The sequence below is a fragment of the Corvus hawaiiensis genome, chromosome 11 (genome assembly GCF_020740725.1).
Source record: "Corvus hawaiiensis isolate bCorHaw1 chromosome 11, bCorHaw1.pri.cur, whole genome shotgun sequence".
Classification (NCBI taxonomy): domain Eukaryota; kingdom Metazoa; phylum Chordata; class Aves; order Passeriformes; family Corvidae; genus Corvus; species Corvus hawaiiensis.
Genome location: NC_063223.1, coordinates 20,973,359 through 20,996,427, shown reverse-complemented (window position 1 = coordinate 20,996,427; position 23,069 = coordinate 20,973,359). Strand labels below are relative to the sequence as shown.

General features: G+C 41.5%; 1 protein-coding gene across 5 annotated transcripts in view; it reads right to left on the bottom strand.

Moving 5' to 3' along the window:
- The window catches only part of ATP2B2 (ATPase plasma membrane Ca2+ transporting 2), a 387,814-nt gene that overhangs the window by 235,975 nt on the left and 128,770 nt on the right, over positions 1-23,069 (bottom strand). For all 5 annotated transcript variants that reach the window (XM_048316144.1, XM_048316145.1, XM_048316142.1 and 2 more), the window contains exon 3: positions 17,665-17,764. The gene's annotated coding sequence lies outside the window, so the exon portion shown is untranslated. The remainder of the gene's footprint in view (positions 1-17,664; positions 17,765-23,069) is intronic.

The following is a 23,069-nucleotide window of genomic DNA, read 5'->3' as shown; positions in this document are numbered from 1 at the left end:
TCTCCCTCCGCACCTCCAGAACCATTTCCCGTTTGCTCTACAAATCCCAAATCCCATTGCAGCGCCTGCAATGAGGGCCAAGGGCTCACTGGCCTGTCTGGAGGAGCTGCCCATGACCAAGAACTGGTGGCCTCCCTACCAGCAAGGTGCAGCAGGATGATGGGGGGAACACAGGGATCCTGCTGCAGGGACAGCACCAAAGCAGGCCAAGCCACCAGGCAGAGGCACAGGCTGCACAGAGGCACCAGCTTAGTGACTTCAGCAGTGCCACAGCTGAAAAACCTCTGCTCCAAAAACATGAAATCCTCCAGAAAATATGAGTGGGACAGCTCTATTAAGCACTCTGACTGGAAATTCCATGGAAAAGGCTGAAATGCCACTGCCCAGGCTGCTGGTGTCACTGTTATTTCTCCACAGAATTTGAATTCGCAGTCTAAGAAACCCAGCCTTTTAGTTATTAGGATGAATTATCCAAACATAACATCTCACAGTGCTGGCTGTAAGAGCCTGCTTAAAGCAGGAATGGACAGAAGCAGGGAATCTTAATCCCAGTCATTTGTTTCAAAGGAATGCTAAAGTGTTCAAGAAACAACTGGACGTGGTACTTAGTGCCATGGGCTGGCTGACAGGGCGCTGTTCAAAGTTTGGACTCCGTGATCTTGGAGGTCTCTTCCAACCTTAGTGATCCTGGGATTCTAAACAGGAAGCAAAAACAGCATAAGAGCTTTCAGAACTATTTCAGTGCAGATTCCAGCAGGAAGATCCAGACTGAGTGCTTAGCTAGCATGGCTGGAAATAAAAAAAAAATTAAGAGATGGGAAAGAAATGCTCCTCCTCCTGCTCCCTGCACTTTTCCAATGTGGCAGCATGTCCTATTTCCCAAAAGCTCATTCTGTTGTCTCTCTTTCACCTCTGTAAACACAGCTGAAATCAAAGAACGCTGCTATTCTTCCTGTTCTACAAAAGCAGGCATTACTGGTACAAGTGTGTTTTGCTTGGAATGTTTTTATTTGCTTTTTTCCATCGTGATCCATTCTTTCTCATTCTGGGTATCCTCACTGCAGGCACTGGTAGTGTCCAAGGGAATGGGATATTAACTGTGGAAAAAAGTAAATGGAATTTTTCCTCCTTTTTTCCTACTTAATCTGCACTTGTCTGGTTTTTGTCAGTCCTGCCTGGTAAAAGACACCAAATTCCTGCCCTTATAAGAGAGGTGTGAGTGGTTCTTGCCAGTTGGCTGGCATTTAACTGATAAGCACCCAATCAGCCAAACCTTCTCACAGGTGTAGGTGTATTACAGATGCCACAAAGAAAAACAGAAAAAAAAAAAAATCGGTTTGTGGTTCAAGGTCCCCTTTGATTAGGATTAGGTTTTATTGTTACTCTGATTGCAGTTTTGCTTCCCTCCCTTACCACAGAGTGGTAAATACCTGGGTTTCCTTGCCTGCCTGGCTCACAGCACCCATTTCCCTGATGAAGCACCCCGAGTGTGCAGAGAGGATTTGGAAGACTCAAAGCTCTGCTCAAACCTCTCATGCTAAAGCTCCTGACGTCAGGTGAAATTAGGTCAGCACAAAAGCGCTGCTGAGGAGGAATCACATCCTGGATCTCATTTCTCTCCTTGAAACAGCAACCAAATCAGGGAATTATTTTCCATCTCTCATCCTGGATGGCTGCAGTAATTTGGATTTTCTTCTCCTTAGCTGAGCAAGAGTGAGGGAGGAAGAGGAGGAGGAGGAGGAGGAGGAGGAACTCATCTCCTTAGAAAGCAGCACTTGACACCCAGTGTGTAGGTGATAATGAGCACTTCTAGGGAGCTGACATAATACTGAGCATTTACAGGAGGGAAACTTTGCTGTGAGAGGAGCCAAGGTCCACTGAAGAGATTAATTCATGATTTCTCTTCCCACACCATAAAAAAAGCCCCAATACAACTGACTCTAAAGAGATTCTACAGTTGTTCAAACATCCACAACAAGAAATGACAGCAGTATCTCAGCCCACTCAGGTGCCTGGAAAAGAAGCTACAGTTCACCTTAATTAATTCTCCAGAAAGAATGAAAATGTCACCTATTAGATTAAAACCAGAAGGAAAGAATGCACATTTTTCCATTCAGAAAGAAAAAAAAAAAACCAAAAAACAAAAACCCAACTCAATTAAGTGTGGCAAGTAGCAAATAAACAGGAAGCAAATTTAAAATGAATCACAAGATGAACATTCCCCAGCTCCCCACACATCTCTCTCCGATGTAATTAAGCTAAAACTGTCCTTACAGAGGGAAAGATGCAATAGCTTTATTTACATATAAACAATTATTCAGCTGTAAACAGAACTCACACACACAGGAGTTAATGGAGAAATCATCAACACAGCTATCGACTACACTTAGATCTCCTCTTCAGGTGCCAGGTAGCAATTACAGTCTCCTTCACCTCGGGAATTCTTAAATATTCCCCTCTTTATCTGGACTAACCTGTGCCACTCCTATTTCAAATACACTAAAGACTGTCTCAGGTTGGAGTTGGGGATTTCAGCCTCTATCAAAGCATATTTGCACAAAGTGTGTCTGAGCCATAGCACAAAACTAAAAATTAACCAGGCACATGTAACTTTACAGAGCCTACCATAAAATGCCACCCAAAGCATGGAGATACTGCCTGAACCATGGCCTATTTGGAAATCCACAAATGTTTGCTGGAGAATTGGACATGTCTCGCCACAGCAAATCCCAGTTTACCAGAAAAGTCCCGATGCAAGACTTGTTTTGAGGCAAAATTTCCCCCTACTCCTGCATATTTTCCTGTCCAAACAGTGCTTTTGCCCAAGACACTGGCCTCCATTCCCTACTCCCAACTGGAACATCTAAGTTTTGATTGTACAATTGTGTTATTTGGCACATGAAGAATGAGGTTAAGTGGTAAATTATTACCTTATCTTTGCAAGATGAACTAGGCCTAGACTCAAAGGTGCCGAAGGTAATTATCACATTAGATGAGGCCTGGCCAGAATCTCAAAGTTAACCTCTGCACAACTCTGCCATGTGGAGCTGTGGGTTTGCTCCTGCTCTGAAGTCTCTGTACATTCAGATTTCTCACTCAGAGGTGACAAATAAACCTCATGACCCAAATTAATGTCTCAGTGAGAGCCACACTGCTCCCTTATCCAAGGACAATCTCACGATAGAAAACGTGTTAATTTTTGTTTCATTTAAACTTTCTGCTTGGATACAGATGCTACAGGTTCCTTTCAACACTCTTTGACAATGCAAACCATGCAATATTTCAGTTTGGAAGTCAAGCATCTCTTAGAGCCAGAGTGGAGCACACCCAAGCAGATCCAAGAGCTGCCTCCTCCAGAGAGCTGTGCCACATCCTCCTCCACGGTGCAGCCTCTCCCTGCTCCCCATGTGGGACCACTGGAGCTTGTTTTCACCTCAGGGACATTCATTTCAGAGACCTGGATTTACAGAAATTTCATTTATGTCTTTCTGAAGCTCTGCTTTTGCTTTGTTTCTGCTCTTTTTTTCCTTCCCCAGCCAGCTCTCTGCAGGGTTAACTGCAGGAAAGAAGTGATGCTCAATGAGAAGGGAATGGGATTCTTTTTCTGCTTTTGTCAACAAATATTCCTTCATGGATCTTAATTTCAACTTCTGCTCCATTGAGCCATTATCACTGCCCAAGCAAGCATGCTGATAGTCCATCAGCTCCAGGAATAAGAAAATCCCAGCTGGAAGCCAAAAGGTGCAAAAGCTCAAATGCAAATTGAAGTTCACAAAGACACACAAGTTTGGATTTTGCTTTCTGCAATAGTGACTCCTCTTAAAAAAATAATACAACAGGATGAGGGAAATTATGAAGAACTAAAGCTTTTCTTTTTAATGCAAATGTAGCTGAAAGTGCATTAACCACAGAACATTCATTGGGTACTAATCCCAATGCTAAAATTACACGTGATCTTATGGAATGTCTGCTGTCCCTGGAAAGGACGGAGCACAACTGCTACATGAAGGAGTCCTTTTAACAGAATCAACTACACATCCTAGATTTTAAAGAATGAAACTCTTCTCTAAGTGCCTTTCCTTCAACTTCAGAGCTTTAGGTGGTTGATAGGCTGTTCCCACCATGGGCTCTTTGAAGCTTCAGTAGGATTTGGATCAATTCAAACATGAGGGCAGGAGCCAGAGCAAGGCAGGACTGGGACCCTGGAGGTGAAACCAAGAAGGCCAAACCCCAGTTTTCCATCAGCTGAAGCTTTGATGGAACAGCCACATGTCTCAACTCCACCAAACCTCACAAAGGTCAATCATCCCCTTCCACCAAAACGTAATTATGCCATGGGTGACGATTCCTCGCTGACCACAAAGTGTCTCTGATTTCAAGCTGTTAATCTCAACTGAAGTGTCCCAGTGGAGAACATCTGTATGTAATGTGTGTATTTGCTGGGCAAAATCAAATATAAATCACTTCTGCTCAGAAAACTCCATGGTGTACACAAAAAAAGAGAATTTTCTGTATCCCTCAGAAGTTACAGCCTCTTTTTCTAAGTTCTCACAGCTTTTCACTAGTATTTCCCACAGCAGCAAATAGAACACACATTGGCATAGTTACAACTGCAAAGTTAATGTTTAATGAAGTTATGTGCTGCCAGTTATTAATATTTCCTCTCAGCACCTTTTGCACCATGTATTTATAATGACCATATTGATCAGTTAAAAACAAACAAACAAAACCAATCAAAAATAGGTTGGCTGCAAACTCCAGAATGGTTTTCATCAGGGCTGTGAAAATGGTTTAAAAGTTTCCCTAAATCCAGTTTTAAAAATCCCATTTTTAAATCACATTAATCGGTGACAGTGAAGCAGTTTCCCAAAAGCTATTTGGATTAAAATCAAAGCAGTTAAGCTGCCACAGAGATTTTGGGGAGGAGCCAGGAGGACTGGAGGTGTTGTGGCTGCGTTTCTAAGAGCAGCAACTGAAGGCACTCTCTCCCAGAGGTACCTGGAGAGCCCAATTCCACTGCCCTGAAATGAGGGTCTTTGAAATGAGGCTCGTTGCACTGGGAAGCTCCTCCTGACAGGTGACATCTACAAGTTGGCATTTGGACCCCACAGACTCATTAATTGTGAGATTTGTGACACGTTTTGGGTGGATCTTGCAGCCAGGTACCACAAGAACTGCATGAATGTTGCTTCATCGTGCCACTGAACAGTTTGGAGGCAAAAGATTTTCAGGTCACAGGAGGGACTTAAGAGCAGAAAAAAAAAAGGATGAGTTTTTAAAGCTTCTCCTGTGTTTGAGTTTGGGTTGGTCAAAGTTAAACTGCTTTAATGAACTAAAGAATATTATGTTTTGTACACACATATTGTAAAAGAGCAGGCTGAGTAGCAGCCTGCACAAATTCCCGGACACTGGAATTAATCTGTCATCTTGCAAGGTCACTATCACCAGGGAGCAGCTCTGGCAAAATGATAGGTGATGGAAAGGCAGAGTGAGTAACTAAATCAATGACTCAATATTGCTCTCTAGGAAATTATATTTTGGGTTAGATGATACCCTGCTGTGAGATATCTCTTCAGTAGGGAACAAGGTCAAGAATAACATTGCACTAACCGGGAGCAAACAAACATGGAGATCTGGCATGGGAGATGGGGAAAAATTCACTAAAAATGTTTTTCCTACATCACTCACTAATTATTACTCATAATTAAACTACATTAGTATTTCCTCATACCACATCCCTCTGAGTCTCAATCTTTTCCAATATGCATCTTCCATTCTAAAAATATTTTCTGTTTTACCACTCAGCCATCAGCTGAATCCTTCCCCTAATCCTTTCCAGGTATAAAATTAAAATCAAAAGGAAAAATGCAATTTCTACAAAGCCCCAAGAGCTCTTCTGAAATGTGCTGTGCTGACACGTGGATTTCCAAACCAAATTAGGACATTTTTGACCTTTTGCACTTTCAAATCAGTTGCAGTAAAGATATCAGGCATTTTGCAATAGGAGCTCTCCCCAGAAGAGAGTCTGCATAAAGAATTGCTTCTAGGAGAATTTCCTTCTATTTCAGAATAAGAGTGAAAGGACTACTTTAGAAAAAGGTAGAAATCACAGAAATGAAATTTTAGGGTTCTATTAGAAGGAGCTGTTAAATCCTGGATGGCAGAATCACTCCAGATACATAAATGATATTATGGCAAATAATGTCTTGTCTATAAAAATTCACACAACCAGACAACTCCAGCACCAAACAATTTACAGTCTGATGTACACTACCACCTTATAACTTCATTTAACAAATAATTAGAGGTATGAAATTAGCAGACTAATCCCAAGGACTGTACTTAAGACATAGAAAGAATCACTGAGGTCTCATGGCCGAGTCTTTTTTCTTCATTTTAAGTTGCTTTTGTTCCCTGTCCTCAATTTGATGGGGAATTAACAGGTGTGATGTTTAATGAAGTTCTGTAAATACTGTGGATTGTGCTGCCTTAGAACTCCATGGGACTGGAGTTGTAAAATTACTGGCGAGACTTCCTTGGATTTATTAAACCTTTCTTAGGAGAAAACCTCTCTTTTACAGCAATCCAGGACTTATGTGGGGACGACTCATTTATTGGTGGTAACAAAGCTGAGCACAAAGTCTCATTGAGACCAGTTCCTGCTCTCCACACAGCAAACCTTAATCCCTGCCCACCCAAAGCTCTGAAGAGTCCAAACTTCCTCTCATCCAGGTAGAAATCACCACTCAGCACACAGGAGCACACCCAGAATGGGTCAGGCATTCTCACAGGGAGGAGAAGACAAAGTTATTCCTTTCTCTGAGCACACTGCCTCTTTGTTCACCTGTCAATATTTTGTCAGAACACAGATTTCCCACACCAAACATATCCCAAATAAAAGGAGAGCTGTGAAAAGAGCTGGAACATAAGAAGTAGTAAAGGAGATACTTCTGACAGGATTTCTGCACAGACTTGGAATCCCATCTGCTCAAAGTGAATATGCATAGGCGACTGGTCAAACTGGGCAAGTGTAACATCTCAGGACTTTTGCCTGGGTTGTTACAGCTCCAGCCTATAAACAAAAACAAACAAACAAACAAAACAAAACAAAACAAAAAAAAAAACACTGCAGAGAGATGAAACAAAACCCTTAAACTATATAGTTCACAGCTTGCATGAAAAATATTACTAAAATTGTATTTTATACATGATTTCTTCCTGCATTGAGAAATATGGATTATTTCTCATTAATCAACCAGGAACCAACTCCAGTGGAACAGAAGCTTCATTAAATTCACTGCTCATTCAAAGCTGCAATAAACTTTTTTCAATACACTGCTGCATTTTGATTGTATGTGAGCAAAAGTGCATTTTGTTTCTGTACTTTAGAAATACTCATCATAAATATTGTCACAGTATTTCATTTGCTCATAATACTGAATTTTATACACTACAGAACAGACTGGCAGCAACTTCAAGCCAGTAGCCACAGCAATGAGAATGACACAACTGTTACCCAGTGCAAAAGCTTTATATATTTTTTTATTTAGATCCCATTTTATAAAACATCTGACTTCTCTCTTTTGAAATTGACCTTCTCTGATTATCTTTTAGAGCTCTAATGACAGACCTGTGTTCCCTCTTTCCTCTCCATCCTTCCCAAGCAGCAACAAACAACCCCAAACCCCTCTGGGGAGCAGATCCTTCTGCCTCCATGTGTGGGAACATAAGCAGAGCTTCTCTCCTGCCTTGCTGCAGTTTTAGTTCCATTGGAGCTGTTTTGGCTGAGTTTCTCTTCAGGCACTGCAAACATCTGTGGCTTAAAGCCAAGTGTGACTTTGGATACTGCCCACAGGATTTCCTCCATTTCCCACCGTTCCCCATTCCTGGGATCCTGCCTTGTTTTTTCCCTGCTGTATTTTTAAAGCATGTTCTTCCCAAAGAGATCCCAATGACAGTCTCCTGCTCAAGTGTGGATTTTCATTTAAATTGCTAGGTGGAGGAGGGATATAAACTCCCATTTTCCCATCCATTTCATGTGAAGCCACATCCAAGATGATGTGAGTACCCCCAAAATAGCTGCTCAAAATGAATCATTCATACCAGTTTCCAACTCCTAACAGGCAAGGACTGAACCACCATCGCAAGAACTTAAAATGTTGTATAATGAGAGAGTATTTTGTGAGCACAACCAGCATTTTGTAAGCAAAGTGGGAAAAAAATCTAAATTACACCTTTTTTTTTGAATTTGTGGTAGGAAAATTATCTGTTTTACTTAAATTTGACCACAGAAGTAACAAAAGCCTGGTCACGTACAAAGTTTATGGAAAAAAAATAACAGCATCACAAAAGTCAAGGTTTCTCCAGTAAAATCAAAGGATTCAAGCAAGCCTCCAGATGGGAAACAAGTGAAGCTTTTCACAGGTTTAAATCTTGCTGTACACTGGGGCTGCTGCTGAACTCCAGCAGTGCATGTATGAACAGGCACACCAGCACCCCTGTGTATTCATACACACACAGCTGCAAAGAAATCCAGTGCTTTAAAGCCCTTTTTATATTGTTAATATTCAAAGTGTAATGATGATTTGGAGGGGTTTCTGTTTCTGCCATTTTTCTTTCAGATTGCAATAAAATTATTTTTTCAGCTTCTCCTTTTTTAAATTTTAATTTTTACTCATCCATATCTTACCAAAATTAATTCAAACTCCATGAAGACAAGAGAGAAAATTCTCTGATCCTTAAAAATCTCATGTTTGAACTCTTGCAGTCTCCTCCTTTCGCCTTTGCAATCCCAATTTGCTACCCTTTAGTCTGAAACACTAAAACAGTTGGGCTGGGTCTGTAATTTGATTGCCTCAGGTTGGTTTTCTCCTTCTTCTTTTCCTTTTTTTCTTTCCCAATGACACCAGAGGACCCTGCCATGGGCTGTTGAGCTGGAGCACTCACCCTTTGTTCTGACAGGACTCCTTGGCTGCCCACTCAGCAGGTTTCCCAACAATCACGGCCGGGTCTGATCTGTTCACACAAAGCAACCCCACTCCCCTGCAAAATCCACCAATCAAGCTCTCTCCACATTTCCCTGAATCATCTCTACGAAGGACCCACTCCTGGTGGTTACAAGCTCTGGTTCAGATGCCACTTCTGATCCAGAAAATCTCTCAAGAACAGGATATGGAAAAAGAAGTTTCCTTGTTAAACTTTACCATAAAGAAAGAATGTGCTGCTAGCTCTCCTTAGAAACTACATTGCTAATTTTCAAGAATGTTACTTGATGGGATTTAGGAAAAATTAGAAAAAGCTTGTGAGAGAATGAGGATTCAGCAGCTCCCTGAGTCTCACATGCTCCATGGCCATGTCATTCCCCAAGGAACCACAGTGAGGGGAGAAATGCCTGCACACCAAAAAGAAAAGAGCGATGGGCACTGATTTAATTTCCATTTTGGTGCTGTTTCTCCAGCACCGCTGACAGAGATATCCACAGGGGTGAACCACCTGCCCCAGCAGGACTGGGCACACCAAGGACCTGTGGGATGATGGGAAAAGGAAGAATTCCTCAGCAGTGAGGTCTGGGGAAAAAAAAAACCAAGCCAACCAAACAACAACAACAGAAACCAACCCAAAACAAAACCCCAAAACAAACAACCAAACAAACCAAAAACCCATCAGCCAGAGCAGCCCAGAAGGTGACAGAAGGACCTGGGAAAAGTGGTCAGAGGGACACCCATTGAGGCCAACAGTACAGCTTTTCCAGCAGTGCCAGGGATCATTTCATGACCAGGCCTCGAGGGTTCTCCTGCCTAACACAAGTTTCTAAAGACTAACGAGGACTCATCTCCCTGCAAGCTGGAATTTACATCCCAGGGGCTTGGTAAGGTTAGAAAGTGTAAAGTTATAAACGTCAATAAAGATTACAGAAAATGATTCTTCTCTTTTCCCCTCAGCATTCTCCCAGGACAGTGCTTTCCCAGCAGGATCAGCTGGATCATTGAATCCCAGACAGCAGCAGCAGCAGCTTCACCTACGACGCCACTTCAGCTCTGCTACAGCGCTCGCGCCAGCTGCTCCAGCAGAGCTCAGCACAAAGAAACAAAACCCTTCCTTCCCTCTCCTCCTACAGTGTTTAAGCCACACATCTGCAGTTGCCAAGTCCTCTTTTTGATGCTGGAAATTTACATTTGCCTTCATATACACACATGCTCCTTTTATCACACTCTGACAAACCCAGCTTTTATCCTCATTCCCAGATGATGCTGATGGAGTGAAGAAACTACCTGCTACAGAGGAGGAGCTGGGCAGCTGCTCCTGCAAGAAAAAGTTTGGGTTTTTAAACTGAGTCCAGAAAACCCATTTAATGGACAAAAACAAGATCCATGTTTGCATTTATAAAGCCAGGAGCTGGTGCAATTTATGCTCTTTTCTGTTTGGATCTGGGCAAACAGATTGGGATTCACAGCACATCAGTCCAGGAAGATTTAATAGTGAGTGGCAATCCTCAGCTAAACATTCTCACTTTCAAAGAGATCCTTAAAATTATAAGACTCTAAAACAGAGACGCAAAGTTGCTGCAAATAAGATTAAGAAAATATTCACCAAATTCAAGCTAAAAAGTTATGATCTCTGCTATATTCCAGCCCAATTCAGGTAAATCACTGATCCCAGCCTTGGCATTCCCAGGGCTCTTTCACTTTAAGAAGAGGGGGGAAAAAAACACAACCACAAATCCCAAACAGACCCAACAAAACCCAGCCTTCCACCACATTCTCTCGCACTGGATTTAGCATCAGTTCAGGTCAGTGCTGGTACCAGGACTGGCACTAAATGATCTGGGCCAAGAGTAGCTGGAAGCAGCAATTTTCATATCTATCAGATAATCAAGTTTTGCAGGACAAGTGATGATGATATGTAAAAATTCCATAGCAGCTAATCAAAGACAAAACTTGAGGAAGCAGCAAAAAGCTCATAATGAAGAAATATATTCCACCACAGGTGGCAGGAAATTGTAGCTACTGATAACAAGTGTTATGGGGCTCTGGCAAAGAAAGAAAATCAGCATAAGCATGAAGGCAAAGCAGTGATAGCACCAATAAAAAGAAGCCTCAGAGCACTCTCCAGAAATCTATCATGAGAATCAAGTGAGAAGTAATAAATTTGCATTTTCTGTAAGACCTTGCATTTAAACATATTCTTAAATACTTGGTGAGTTTCAGGAGCTGGCTGCAGACCATGTGTTGCTTGAGTATGTAAAAAGCAAAGCATCACTTCACTGAGCACTGAAGCACCAACATCTGCAGGGAGAGATTACAGGGAAATCTAAAAGGAGATTTAGGAACAAGTCGCTCAATCCATCCGAAAGGTGCAAATGATGGAGAAGCCAAAGAATTCAAAACCTGTGCCTTGGAATATGACAGGGACAAGTAAGGGACAAAGACAGCAGGAGCCTGAAGTCAGGGCCAAGCCTGAAGCTGACCAAGGTGATGAAGGGAGGTCCTGTTCTGGAGCAGTCACAAACTCATCTCCAGCTGCATTTGAAGGAATCTCCAGCTCAGGGAAAGCCATGCAGGAAGGGCAGTGGATTACAGAACCCTGCAAAGCTGGGCAGTATCAAATACCTGGTCAGGATAGGTATTAATATCCCTGGCTTAGATGAACTCTCCAGGGGAAAATGGATTGCAATGGGAAATGATTGGCTCAGCAAGGGGAAAGCAAAGAGAGAATTCACTTATTTGTTGCTGTAAGGGAACACAGTTCCTGAAGTCAATGGGATTCCAACAGCCAGGACCAAGAGCAGGCAAAACACAGACCTTAAAGCTGCTGAGCAAGACCCAGAGCTCAATATACACTCTAGTAAGGATGAGGTGAAAAAGGAACTTGTGTTTTGTCTAAAAGGAGCTGAAGCTGATCTCAGCAAGGAGCTGCACTTGCAGGGCAAGCTGGAAAAGAGAGGAAAGAACACCAAAGTAAAGAAGACACTTCCCAGCACCCAGGAAAGCAATAAAATCAGCTGGGAAAAAAAAATCCCCTCTCCAGTCTCTGCTGGATGTATTCAGTTCAGTTTCTCCCTGAAAAAGGGAAATTTAACACGGAAATGTGGGAGAAAGTGGAGGAATCAGCAAAGCAGGCTCAGGAGGGGTCATGCAAGGAAAAAGTCACTTTTCCATGGGATCAAAAGATTTAAACTATGCAAAAAGGAAATGCTTCTCTCTGCCTTTCAGGGGTGAATTTGTACAATGTAGAATGCTCTGAGTGTCAAGCAAGACTTGGCACATATCCTTTGAAATACAGCGAATAAAGACAAATGTTAACACACTCCTTTGTGAGATTTGGTTCCTACATATTAGCATTTGAATTGTACTCAGCCCTTCGTGTGTCACATTAAGAAAATTCCCATTTCTACGATCTTCATTAGGAGAAACCAGCAGAAACCCAGGCTCTAGGAAGAGCCAGAAGCCAGTAAAAATCCGGGCACACACCTACAAACCCTGTACCATCAAAGAGCCTGCCAAGAAAACCCCTAAAGCAGCAAAGAGCAGACACGAATTTCCCTTCATGGACAGCAGCTCTTAACTGACCACAAGCAATTTATTGATATTATCAAGGATTGTTCCAAAGTCAGGGGGAATTTCTCATTTGCAGCTGCTCCCTGGAGCACGTTGTCTTTGCTCAGAGAGGGAAATGTGTCCAACAGCACCTGCAAGGAGCTCCCACTGTGCCTACAGAGGTGGCCAGTGCAGAAGTCCTGAAAAAATGCTTTTTTTCAAAAGATTACTGAGCAACACCTCAGAGAAACACCCAGAACATACAATTAACCACTTCATGGCAATCCTCAAAGCAGCTCTTTTGGTGACAGTGCAGCAAATCCATTAAATAAACAGGGGGGGAAAATCTCCAACATGCAAAACTAAAATATATATATTTTTTAAAAACTATAATAAAATTAATATTATAAAACTATTTTCATTCTTTCTATGAGCTCTTATCTTTTGAGTTATATTCAATATTTCCAAAGACAATTTTAAATCAGAAAAGTGTATCAAAAGTAGTAAGAAAGAGTAAATACTAATGACATCAAGAGTTAGTAACACAGCATTAAAATTTGATTTAAAAAATAAAATCTTTCAAACATGTCCTGATATGCAAGAAAATTCCATGGAAACTTTACTTTCTGGACATAGCAGGAATTCTCCTGCCTGGCTCCCACAGCCACACAGAAGTCAAGCCAGGGCCAGGCTATCATTTATATTCATTTATAAATATACTATATATATTTAGATATATATTTTTATATATATATATATATATATAGTATATATATAAATATACTATAAATAAACTGATATAAATGAAATACAGTTCCTCCTGTCCCTCGAGCAGGCACTGAAGTCTCACCTGACTGTGCCCCCTCAATGTTACTCAATTCCTTGGAATCCTAGGGGCACAAACACTGTTCTCTCTGCCAGAGAGGAAAAGGAAAAGCAGCTCCTGGCACTGATGCTTGTTGCCATTTTTAACAGCCAGGTCACACCAAGACAGGTGAGAATTATTTAAATTCCAGGGTAACACTCATTAATTAGAAAGTAAACTGACATTATCTATTAACTTCACATTAATCCATCCAAGAGATGATTTGAACCGAACACACAATACAGAATGCAGCAGGAATATCTTCAATTTTTTGTTTTGAAAAAAAAAAAAAAATCTTAATTTTATTCCATTAAATACCATTAAATTTGTTGGCTTTTGTGTTTCCATATTGTATTTTAATCTCTTGCTCAGGACTCCTTAGACTGGGACGTTTAGGCAACAGAACACATGGAGGGGTTTGCACAGCCATGCTGGACAGCCTCACAGGGCCACAGTTCCCATCACCTTTAAACAGAGATAAAAATCCATATTTTTCTGATGTACTTCAAGATACTGATGAGAACCCCGTGCAAGAGCTCCTGTCAGCTGTTACCCTCTCACTGAATGTGGTTATGTTGGAATATTACCCTTCCTGACCTCTGGAAACAACATAAAACTGAAGTGAAGCAGTAATTGTCTGGTTATAAAATGTCACTAACATCAGATAGTAGGAAAAGACTACTTAATTAGAGGAAGTTTGCTCTTCAAAGTAGGAAGAGTTCAAATTCATTCCCAGATATTTATATATTTAATTTCGTTGTGCAAAGAGAAGATGAATGTACAGGTAGCTGTAGGTACAGATCTGCTCTGCTTCTGCACAGCCCCTCTGAAGGAGCACCCTCACATTCACAGCTACCAAGTGACAGAAATCAGAACAGCCTCTTCTTCCCCTTCAAACCCAGGGCACCAAAGTAGCACCGAAGCAGATGGATGGGGCTGTCTCTGACGTCACACCTGCAAACCAGATTTTGCTGATATTTCTCATTGTTTGGGATGAGCTGATGGATAATTGGTGCTGGGAATTGCAGTGAAGTGAGACTTGTAGCCCCATGCTTTGCTCTTTGCCTCCAGTGGGGGTGGCAGAAGTAACAAAAGCTGCTTTCCAAAGGTTACCTCACTGCTGGAAAAGCCCAGAGTTCCAGTGGCTTCCCAGTGCTCCACATCTACAGGCCAGGAGAGGAAAGCAGGTGTAGCTGCACGAGATAAAACCATTCCTTCAGCTTTCCATCCTCAGTTCCAGCTGGCATTTCAGTGCTGAGCAGCACAGAAATAACAGCACAGTCCAAAGTAGCTCCTTAATAACTCCAATAAATCACAGGGATGACAAAACAAAACCAGGAAAGATTTCACATGGGAACATCTTTAGGAGGGGACAACACCTGCAGCTGCCTTTGAGAAGAAATAATCCTTGTGGGCTCCTGGGCTCAGCAGACACATTCCCAGAGCATTCCCAGAGCATTCCCAGAGCAGTGGGACCTCCTGCCAAGGTCTGACCACAGCAGATGCTTTGTGCTCATCAGTGCCAACAGCAACACCTTCCGTGTGTGCAGCCTCAGCTCTGGGTGGGAGGGAAATTAAACCCAGAGGAATCCAGGGATTCAGCCCATTTTATCCTTCTGGAATGGGATGGGAGGGGCTGAATGCACAGGGTGCTTTAGGAAGGTTTGTTTTGGGGGGTTACAATTTTTTTATCTCCACAAGCTCACTAAATTGTGTGGTTGTGCCTGGCAGCTCGCCTTCCACAACAGGAATTGAAACCATTATACTGAGAAATAGGGAAAATTACAGCATTTCCACCTCTGCTTATTTCTCTGAAAAAAAAAAAAAAAAAAAAAAAAAAAAAAAAAAAAAAAAAAAAAGGACAAAAACCTTGGGGAGGCTTTTCTTTTTTTAATAGCTGAATGACTAAGAAAGTTCCCTCTCTAGTAAGTCTATCTTCGCTTTTCAGTCTCTTCCAGACATTTAAATGTCTGACAAATAGATTATAGACTACTTCTTTTAAGAGTTTGGGGGGAAAATGAAGCTTGAATCTGTAGTCCTTTGAAAGACAAGCACAATATTTGGTCTGCACAGCTTGTGGCACCTATTAAAACCTTCATTAAAGCACCAGTGACAAACGGCTGCTGTCAGGAAGAAGTGATGCTGAGCACCCTGCAATACTCGATATTACAGTTGCCCACACAGTCATTATGACCACGCTTTCATTCTGCTCCATATTGAAAAAAAATATAGGCACTAAATAGAACATTTTGATATAAGTTGGGTTCGTTTTAGCTAAAAGAGCCCATCAAACATTTACATGGAGGTGAGAACTGTAGGTACACTCATCACCTGAGAGGAAATCCATCTGGAAATTATCAGTGGAAACAGAGAGCAAACCCTTGGGTAATTTCTCTCCATGTTGACATTACATAATATTTTGAATACATTAAAGCTGTGCAAGTGCCACTTTGTATAATACAATTATTTTTATAAACTTCCTAACACAACAGTTGTTATTTCAGGTTTCTCAATATATGGTATAAAAAAGTTAATCAAAAACAAGTTTGTGCAGTATTCTGCAGAGCAGCTACACAGAATTTAGAGCTCTAGTCCATGGAGAGCTTCCTTCATTACCCACAGAAAACCAGCAAAGCCTTTTTATCTGAGTTATTAATTTCTTCGTGCTTCTCCTATCAAGCCTTAAGTCTGTTCCACACACATCACAGGAGAGGGAGAGTTCTGTGAACAGACTCCCAAAGCAACAGGGTGCTCTTGTTATCTTTCTGTTTCCCATGTTTACTTGTTGAAAAAAGAGCGTGATTTTCTCTCGCCCCTAATGACATGCTAACTAATCTCAATATACTTGGAATATATTTATTGTTGTCATAAAGCAAATTTTCTCCGATATTTTGCACTCATAAAAATAAAAACTAAGCTTATACTTCACTCTACAAAACTCTAGTTCACAGTTAATACTAATTTTTATTTATTGGTTCTGCTATTTCATAAGCCCAAAACTTACTTGGTAGTGAGTGCTACTTTCCCTTTTTTCTCTAATAGTTGGAATATTAGACCTCATTTTGCCTCCTTGGTTAATGAACCTTCAGTAACAAGAGAGGTAACAAATGAAAATACAGATTTTACATGCATTGTATCACTATTTGCAAGTTACTAGAATCACTTGCTATTCAAGAGAAAAATCAGAATAAATACCAGCTTGTTCCTTCCACTTACAAAATAATGGAATTTTTATACAATCCATGGCAGTTGGGCAATGCCATTTTAACAAGATTATGAAGTTCAGCCTGCCTGGCTTACAGTGAAGTTATAACTAAAGAAAAGCTTGAGATAATCTGGTGCTGCCCCATACCTGATAGCACTGGCTGGATTCCTGATCATCTAAAGGGAGCACTGTGTAAATGTATGGCTCCAAAATTCAGTAATTAAACCCCCCCACCACCTGGGTACAGAAATTAAAGTCTCATCACTGCTAAGGCAGAACATTTTCACACAACTGAAAAAGGATAAAATAAGATTCACACCACATCAGACATGATGACAAACATATTAGCACTCCACCTGGATCTAATAATTTTATTAAGTTTAGTTTATAAAACATAGTTCAGGATATATGTCAAAAAAATAATTAAGCCATGCAATATTACTGCTGGAACTTTCATTTCTGCATCCCCACACTTGCACTCCAGACTATAACTGATACTTTACCTGAGCAACTCTCATTTGCAAGTAAAATTGAGGGTTTGCCTTAAGAACAAATTTATAATTGTGGAAAAACACTGTCTAAATCAAGTACAGATTAAGCATTATTTAGTCCAAAATCTCAGGGTCTGGGGGTTGTGGGAGAATCCAGAATTCTGCCAGAGGTACCTATTTGCAGAGGTGCCAACTCCTGTACCTCTTCAGTCTCCGTGCTGGGATTGAGCATCTCCCTCACACAACCCACCAGCAGTGCAGTCCAAAACAGATTCCCTGATCCCACATTTTATATAACACAGCGTAAAGAGACAGCAGATCGATCTTCCTAACGGAGGGAATCTCTCCTTAAACAAAGTGAAACCATCACTATGTGGAAAAAATCTCTGGTAGTGGTATGATAAAGTGAACAGAGCCCTTCTGTGTCCTTGGCTGGTGTCACTAAGCAAATATTCAGGATTGTATTTACCAATAAGAGTGAATTCCTCAGGAATTTTCTAGAATTTCTGTGAAGTTACAACAGTAGATTTTTAATTTGAGGGAGAAAAAGAAAAAGAAACAACTTACAGTTGTCTTGTAAAAACAAGCGAGTGCTTCATAAACAGGGTTCTGAGTCACATAACCAGCTGGGTCTTCTCGTGTTGGCTAATCAATCTTGATTTCAAAACTGGAAGAAAGAAAGAAGATAATTAGACTTGACAAACCCCAGAGAATTAAGCAAATTAATAGAACAAACAAGATTGATCTAAAGGATACCCCACAGGAGAAACAGATCCAAGAGCAAACATCCAGTGTCATAAATAGTTAGGGACATTTTGCAGTAAAATGAAGTGATTTAAAAGTTCCAACTCTGTGACCAAAGATGTGAATTAAAAGCTTGAAACTACAGGCCTCAGTCCCAATGATATCTCTTCTTATTCATTTATCAGAGCTGTAGCCCTCTGGCCTCTCATATTTGTAAATAATTGTTGTTTTTTATGCTTTTGGAGACTGAAAACTTCATGTCTTGTGCCTGTGTGAGAGGAAAAGGCCAGCAGAGAGGGCAGGAACAGAGTGGAGACATTCCCCTGGTTTTCCTCGCATGACATAAGAACTTGGAAGTGAAAAACTGAGAGGTCTTAAGGTCAGCACAGCGATGTCGTCATGGATAAGCGACATCCTGACTGGTTTCACTGGAGAGGCTCAGGAGGGTACACAGAAAGGAAAGGCAGCAGTTCTGCAGGGAGAGGCCCTCCTTGGATGGGACATAAGTGTTCCATGTGGGAACACATCCCCACTGCACCATGAGGATGGGCAAAAAGAAACCCATTTTCCATGTTTTTGTATTAAGAGGGAGGCGCTGTGCTCCAGCACGATGCCATTTTTGACCCAAGACACAGAATTATATTCAGCTCCTCTCATGTCAAACCACAGCATATGGCAGAGCCGGAGGGGACACTCCTGGGAGAGAAAACATCCACTTCTGGCTTGTAAGTTCCAGCTAATGATCAATTCATCACACCCCTCAGTAAATCATGTTTGGATTCAGCTTGCAAAAACTGGGTTGTTTAAGGCCCTTTGAACACTATGTGAAAACATCTTTCATTATAAATGAGGATTTCCCTGCAGACACCAGTAAGACCACATCTGCTTCATCTTGGATTAGCATAAAGGAGTGAGCTTCCCGATGCTCCTGCCACTAAGTGTCAGCGTTGCCAGGTTTTGCACGTCATGGGCTTTATTCGGTCTCCACCTTGTGCCCAAATGAACATTTAATCTATCCAAATACATTTAAGTTCCATATTGCTGGGATTTGTAGGACTGGTTTTAGGTGTAACAACATCCCTTAAATATTCTTCCCATAACTTAGGTCAGTTCGGTTTGTGTATTTTTATCTGGGACTTCCAGGACATGGACACCATGCCTTTGTGAACTACATTTCAAATATATTGTGAAGCTTCATGCACAAGGCAGTGTTCCAGGACCACACAATTTCTCCAGACTTTCTCTTCCCTCATGTCTGTGGAAATCAGTGGGAGCTGGGGGATGAACAGCAGCCCTGCAGAGAAGGACGTGGAGGTGCTGGTGGCTGAGGGGCTGGACATGCCCCAGCCATGTGCTGGCACTCGGGAACCCCCGGTGCCCTGGGCTGAGCCCCAGCGTGGACAGCAGGGAGGGGGGGATTCTGCCCCTCTGCCCCCCTCAGGTGAGAGCCCACCTGCAGAGCTGCCCCAGCCCTGGGGCCAGCACAGGAAGGACCTGGAGCTGCTGGAAAAAGTCCAGAGGAGGCTCCAGGATGAGCAGAGGGATGGAGCAGCTCTGCTGGGAGGAAAGGCTGCGAGAGCTGGGATTGTTCAGCCTGGAGAGGAGAAGCTTTGTGTGATTGAATTGTGGCCTTGCAGAGCCTGAAGGGAGCCCACAAGAAACATGGAGAGAGACAATTTACAAGAGCTTGGAGCGACAGGAAAAGGGGAAATGGCTTCAAACTGCCAGAGGGCAGGGTTAGATGGGATATTAGGAAAAAAATTGTTCCTTGTGAGAGTGCTGAGGCCCTGGCACAGGGTGCCCAGAGAAGTTGTGGCTGCCCCTGGATCCCTGGAAGTGTCCAAGGCCAGGTTGGACGGGGCTCGAAGCAGCCTGGGATAGTGGAAGGTGTCCCTGCCCATGGATGGGTGTGGAATGAAATGGGCTTTAAGGTCCCTTCCAAGCCAAGCCACCCTCTGATGTGACTCTGTGATATTTAATGCCAAGGGATGCACAGTCTTGCACTGTCCCTGACCCAGGGCACTGACACACTGAAGGAAGAACACACTGAACCCCCCTGCTAAAGACAGGAACCTACTTAGGATCCAGTCTTAAATTCCACTCTTAAGACCTTGCCTACCAAAGAAAATATGACTTTTGGAATAGGTTTCTAACCAAATATTTACTATCAGGCTGTACCACCAGGTGGCAAGATTGCAAAATAAAGGAATTTTTTAAATTGTCCCTATAATCCATTCAGTCAGGGCTGCTTCAAGGACCCCTTGCTGGGCCATGGTGATTGTTCTGGGAGGACTTGGGCGAGTATTTAACTTGCACCCACATGGGTCTGTAAAATAAAGTATTTTAACTTTTCCTCATCATTCATCATGTAGTCAATTTACTCACAGCTACAACAGTCAAAGGCAACACGAGACTCCCAGTACACGAAAAAGGAAATTGTGGCCACCAGCTGCACTTCTTTGAAGAACTTGGTTCTCCCACTGTTTTCATCCTGCTCCCTCTTTCCCTGGTAAAAATTTTAACCTTTTCAGAAGAGCCTAAAACCTGACATGACTGCAGGGAACCACGTATTAAATGGGAATACTCAAAAAGATTAATAAAATTATTTTGCAAAGGAAGAGTAAAGACTTTACACAGAGTGTACTTACAATCTTTTGGGTAAATTTTCCCATATATTTTCATTTCTCAGGTTATATCCCAATTATCTATAAACCAAGACACAAGGCTGTTCTAAGCTCTACACTAAAGGTGTGCCATGGACACATGAGCTCAGTTTAAAGGGCTGAATTTTACACTGAGTATGTTATTTTACAGTCCAATTTAATTCAAAATTTAGGAAAAATATAAATCCCCAATAACAACTTGGAAAACTCTCTCTATTATGCCTCACCCCCAGATCATAAAGGACACACTGTAAGCACCCAGTGCCCATTATGTGATTTATTTGCATCTATACACACACAGATAGATATATTTGTAAATAAAAGGATATAAAATATTAGCAAATCTAATACTGGCAACCAGACCAAGGTGGTGAGCAACTCTACCTGGCCCTGAGATATGCAACACCAAAAAAAACAATGATTCCAGAAATAGTTTAGGGACTTTTTCCTTCCATTTGTAGCGTTGCACCTGCTCAATAACACACAGCTACGCTTCACAGATGCTTAAAATATTGTCATTATCCCTGGAGCTAGAAGAAATTAGGTAGGTGTAAAATAATCAGAATGTCAAGCACATTAAATGTCAAGCATAAATAAGAACCAAAATTGGAATCTCTCAAAGATGCTGGTACTCCCACAGTTGGGCAAAAAGTGTTAACTTCAGTAACTGCCACCATTTGGGACTTGTATTATTATACAAACCACAGAATTCTGTGCCTTGATGGCATCAGCTTGAAAGATGATTTGGCATTAGAAAGTAAAAGTAAACGTTATCCAAAACATCAAGAAAACTTCCTGCCCCAAAATAGATTTTTATTTGAGACTCTGCAATTCAAACACTCCAGGGTATTGAAATTAAAAAGAGAAATAAAAAATCCAAAAGACTTTGCAGGAGAAGGGAGGGATGAGTAATACATGGGCCTGTGTTACATGAGATGGCACCAAAAATATAAACTGCAAAATAATCTCCTGAGTTATGTTCCTTCATCCAATAAAAAAAAATAACTTGCTCAATCAAGTTTTAATTCCATAATCCAATCACCATGCAAATTAAAATCAAGCCCTATATTTCCCCAGTGAATATACACTAACTAAATATTTTTAAGTGAAGATACCTAAAACCTAAATTAGATTGGAAACTCTTTCAAGAGAGATTTGCTTTCATCTAAGCCCATACCATCCCAGCATAGAGTCAAGTCCAGAAACCTAAACTGTACCTAAGTAAAATTAAATCTTGAAAAAAATATATTAAAACCCACAAAGCACATTATGCCATGCTTAGGGAGTAACACCTATTATGAAATTTCAATGAAATCAACACAGGGGGTTTTTTGAGGGTTTTTTTGTCTGGAATCAACATCTTTTCTTTCCACGTTACCTATGTAATCTTTTATTTGAACCACAAGACCAAAGCAGCCCTACAGGAGCTTCAGAGCTTGGGAATGACTCTGCTTAGAGGGCTTCAGCTGAGAAATTCCCAGGAAACGGACTGTGGCCCTGGACAAGCCCTGACCCATCACAGAGATGTTTCCATGGCCAGAACGTGCCACAAAATATTGAATATTTACATGTTCACGTGGAAGAGATTCACACTCTTGCACAGAGGCAGGATGGAAACTTTTCTAATCTCTGCTCATCCTTTCAGCCATGGGGCACCTTTCTGGGAAGAGCTGGAACAGAATCAATTGATTGACAAGGACTAGGGCTGAGGTCACCAGAGCATTTGGCCTCAGCCAGATGAGCCTGTCAGCCCACGGGAGCGACGGCATTGATCCGATTGCGGTAATCGAGCATGGAGGGTAAAACACCTCCATGGAACCGTGTTCCTGAGGAGGGAAAACATTCCAGGGAGCTGAGCTGAATCTCCCTTTAGAGCTCCAGAAGAGCCCGAGCACGTCATACCTCTACCAGCATGAATTGTACAGTGTTTCAGGGTTTTTAGAGCATAAAACACTCAAAGTCACAAACGTATCCAATTTTACAATGAATTGATGGAATTAGGGCAAGACAGATTGACTTCCCTGCTTTAAGGAATAAAGGCTCTCTGGACTGTTTAGAACTTGCTAACGTGCAGTGCTAGGATTACCATGCCAGCTTAAGCCTATGCTTCAAATCCAAAACTAACAAGAAAATACAAAGTATAAAGGTATTAATCACTGCAGTTTGAATTACATTAAAGGCTTTGTTGGCTTTCTTCTTTGCCTTATGAAATACTAAGAAAATAGAAAAAAAAAAATCCCAAAAATGTATATGTAAAATGAGGCAGTGCCATATAGGTGAGCACTCTTCCTTAAGGACTTCATAAAAATAACATTTTCTCTTCCTAGAGAGTACTGTGATCCAGCCACAGACTCAGGCAACTGAAGTACATGTTCATATTAAAAAAAATAATAAAATCAAATCCTCTTCATGTTCAAGAACACTCTCTAAAGCACTTACTCTATAAAAAGAAATCGGAGAGAGTACATACAGCTGATTTATTTCAGGAAGCAAACAAAAATAACAAGAGTGCCACCTATCCTTCATTAGGAATAACAGAACTTCCCATGGACTGACCTTGCTGTT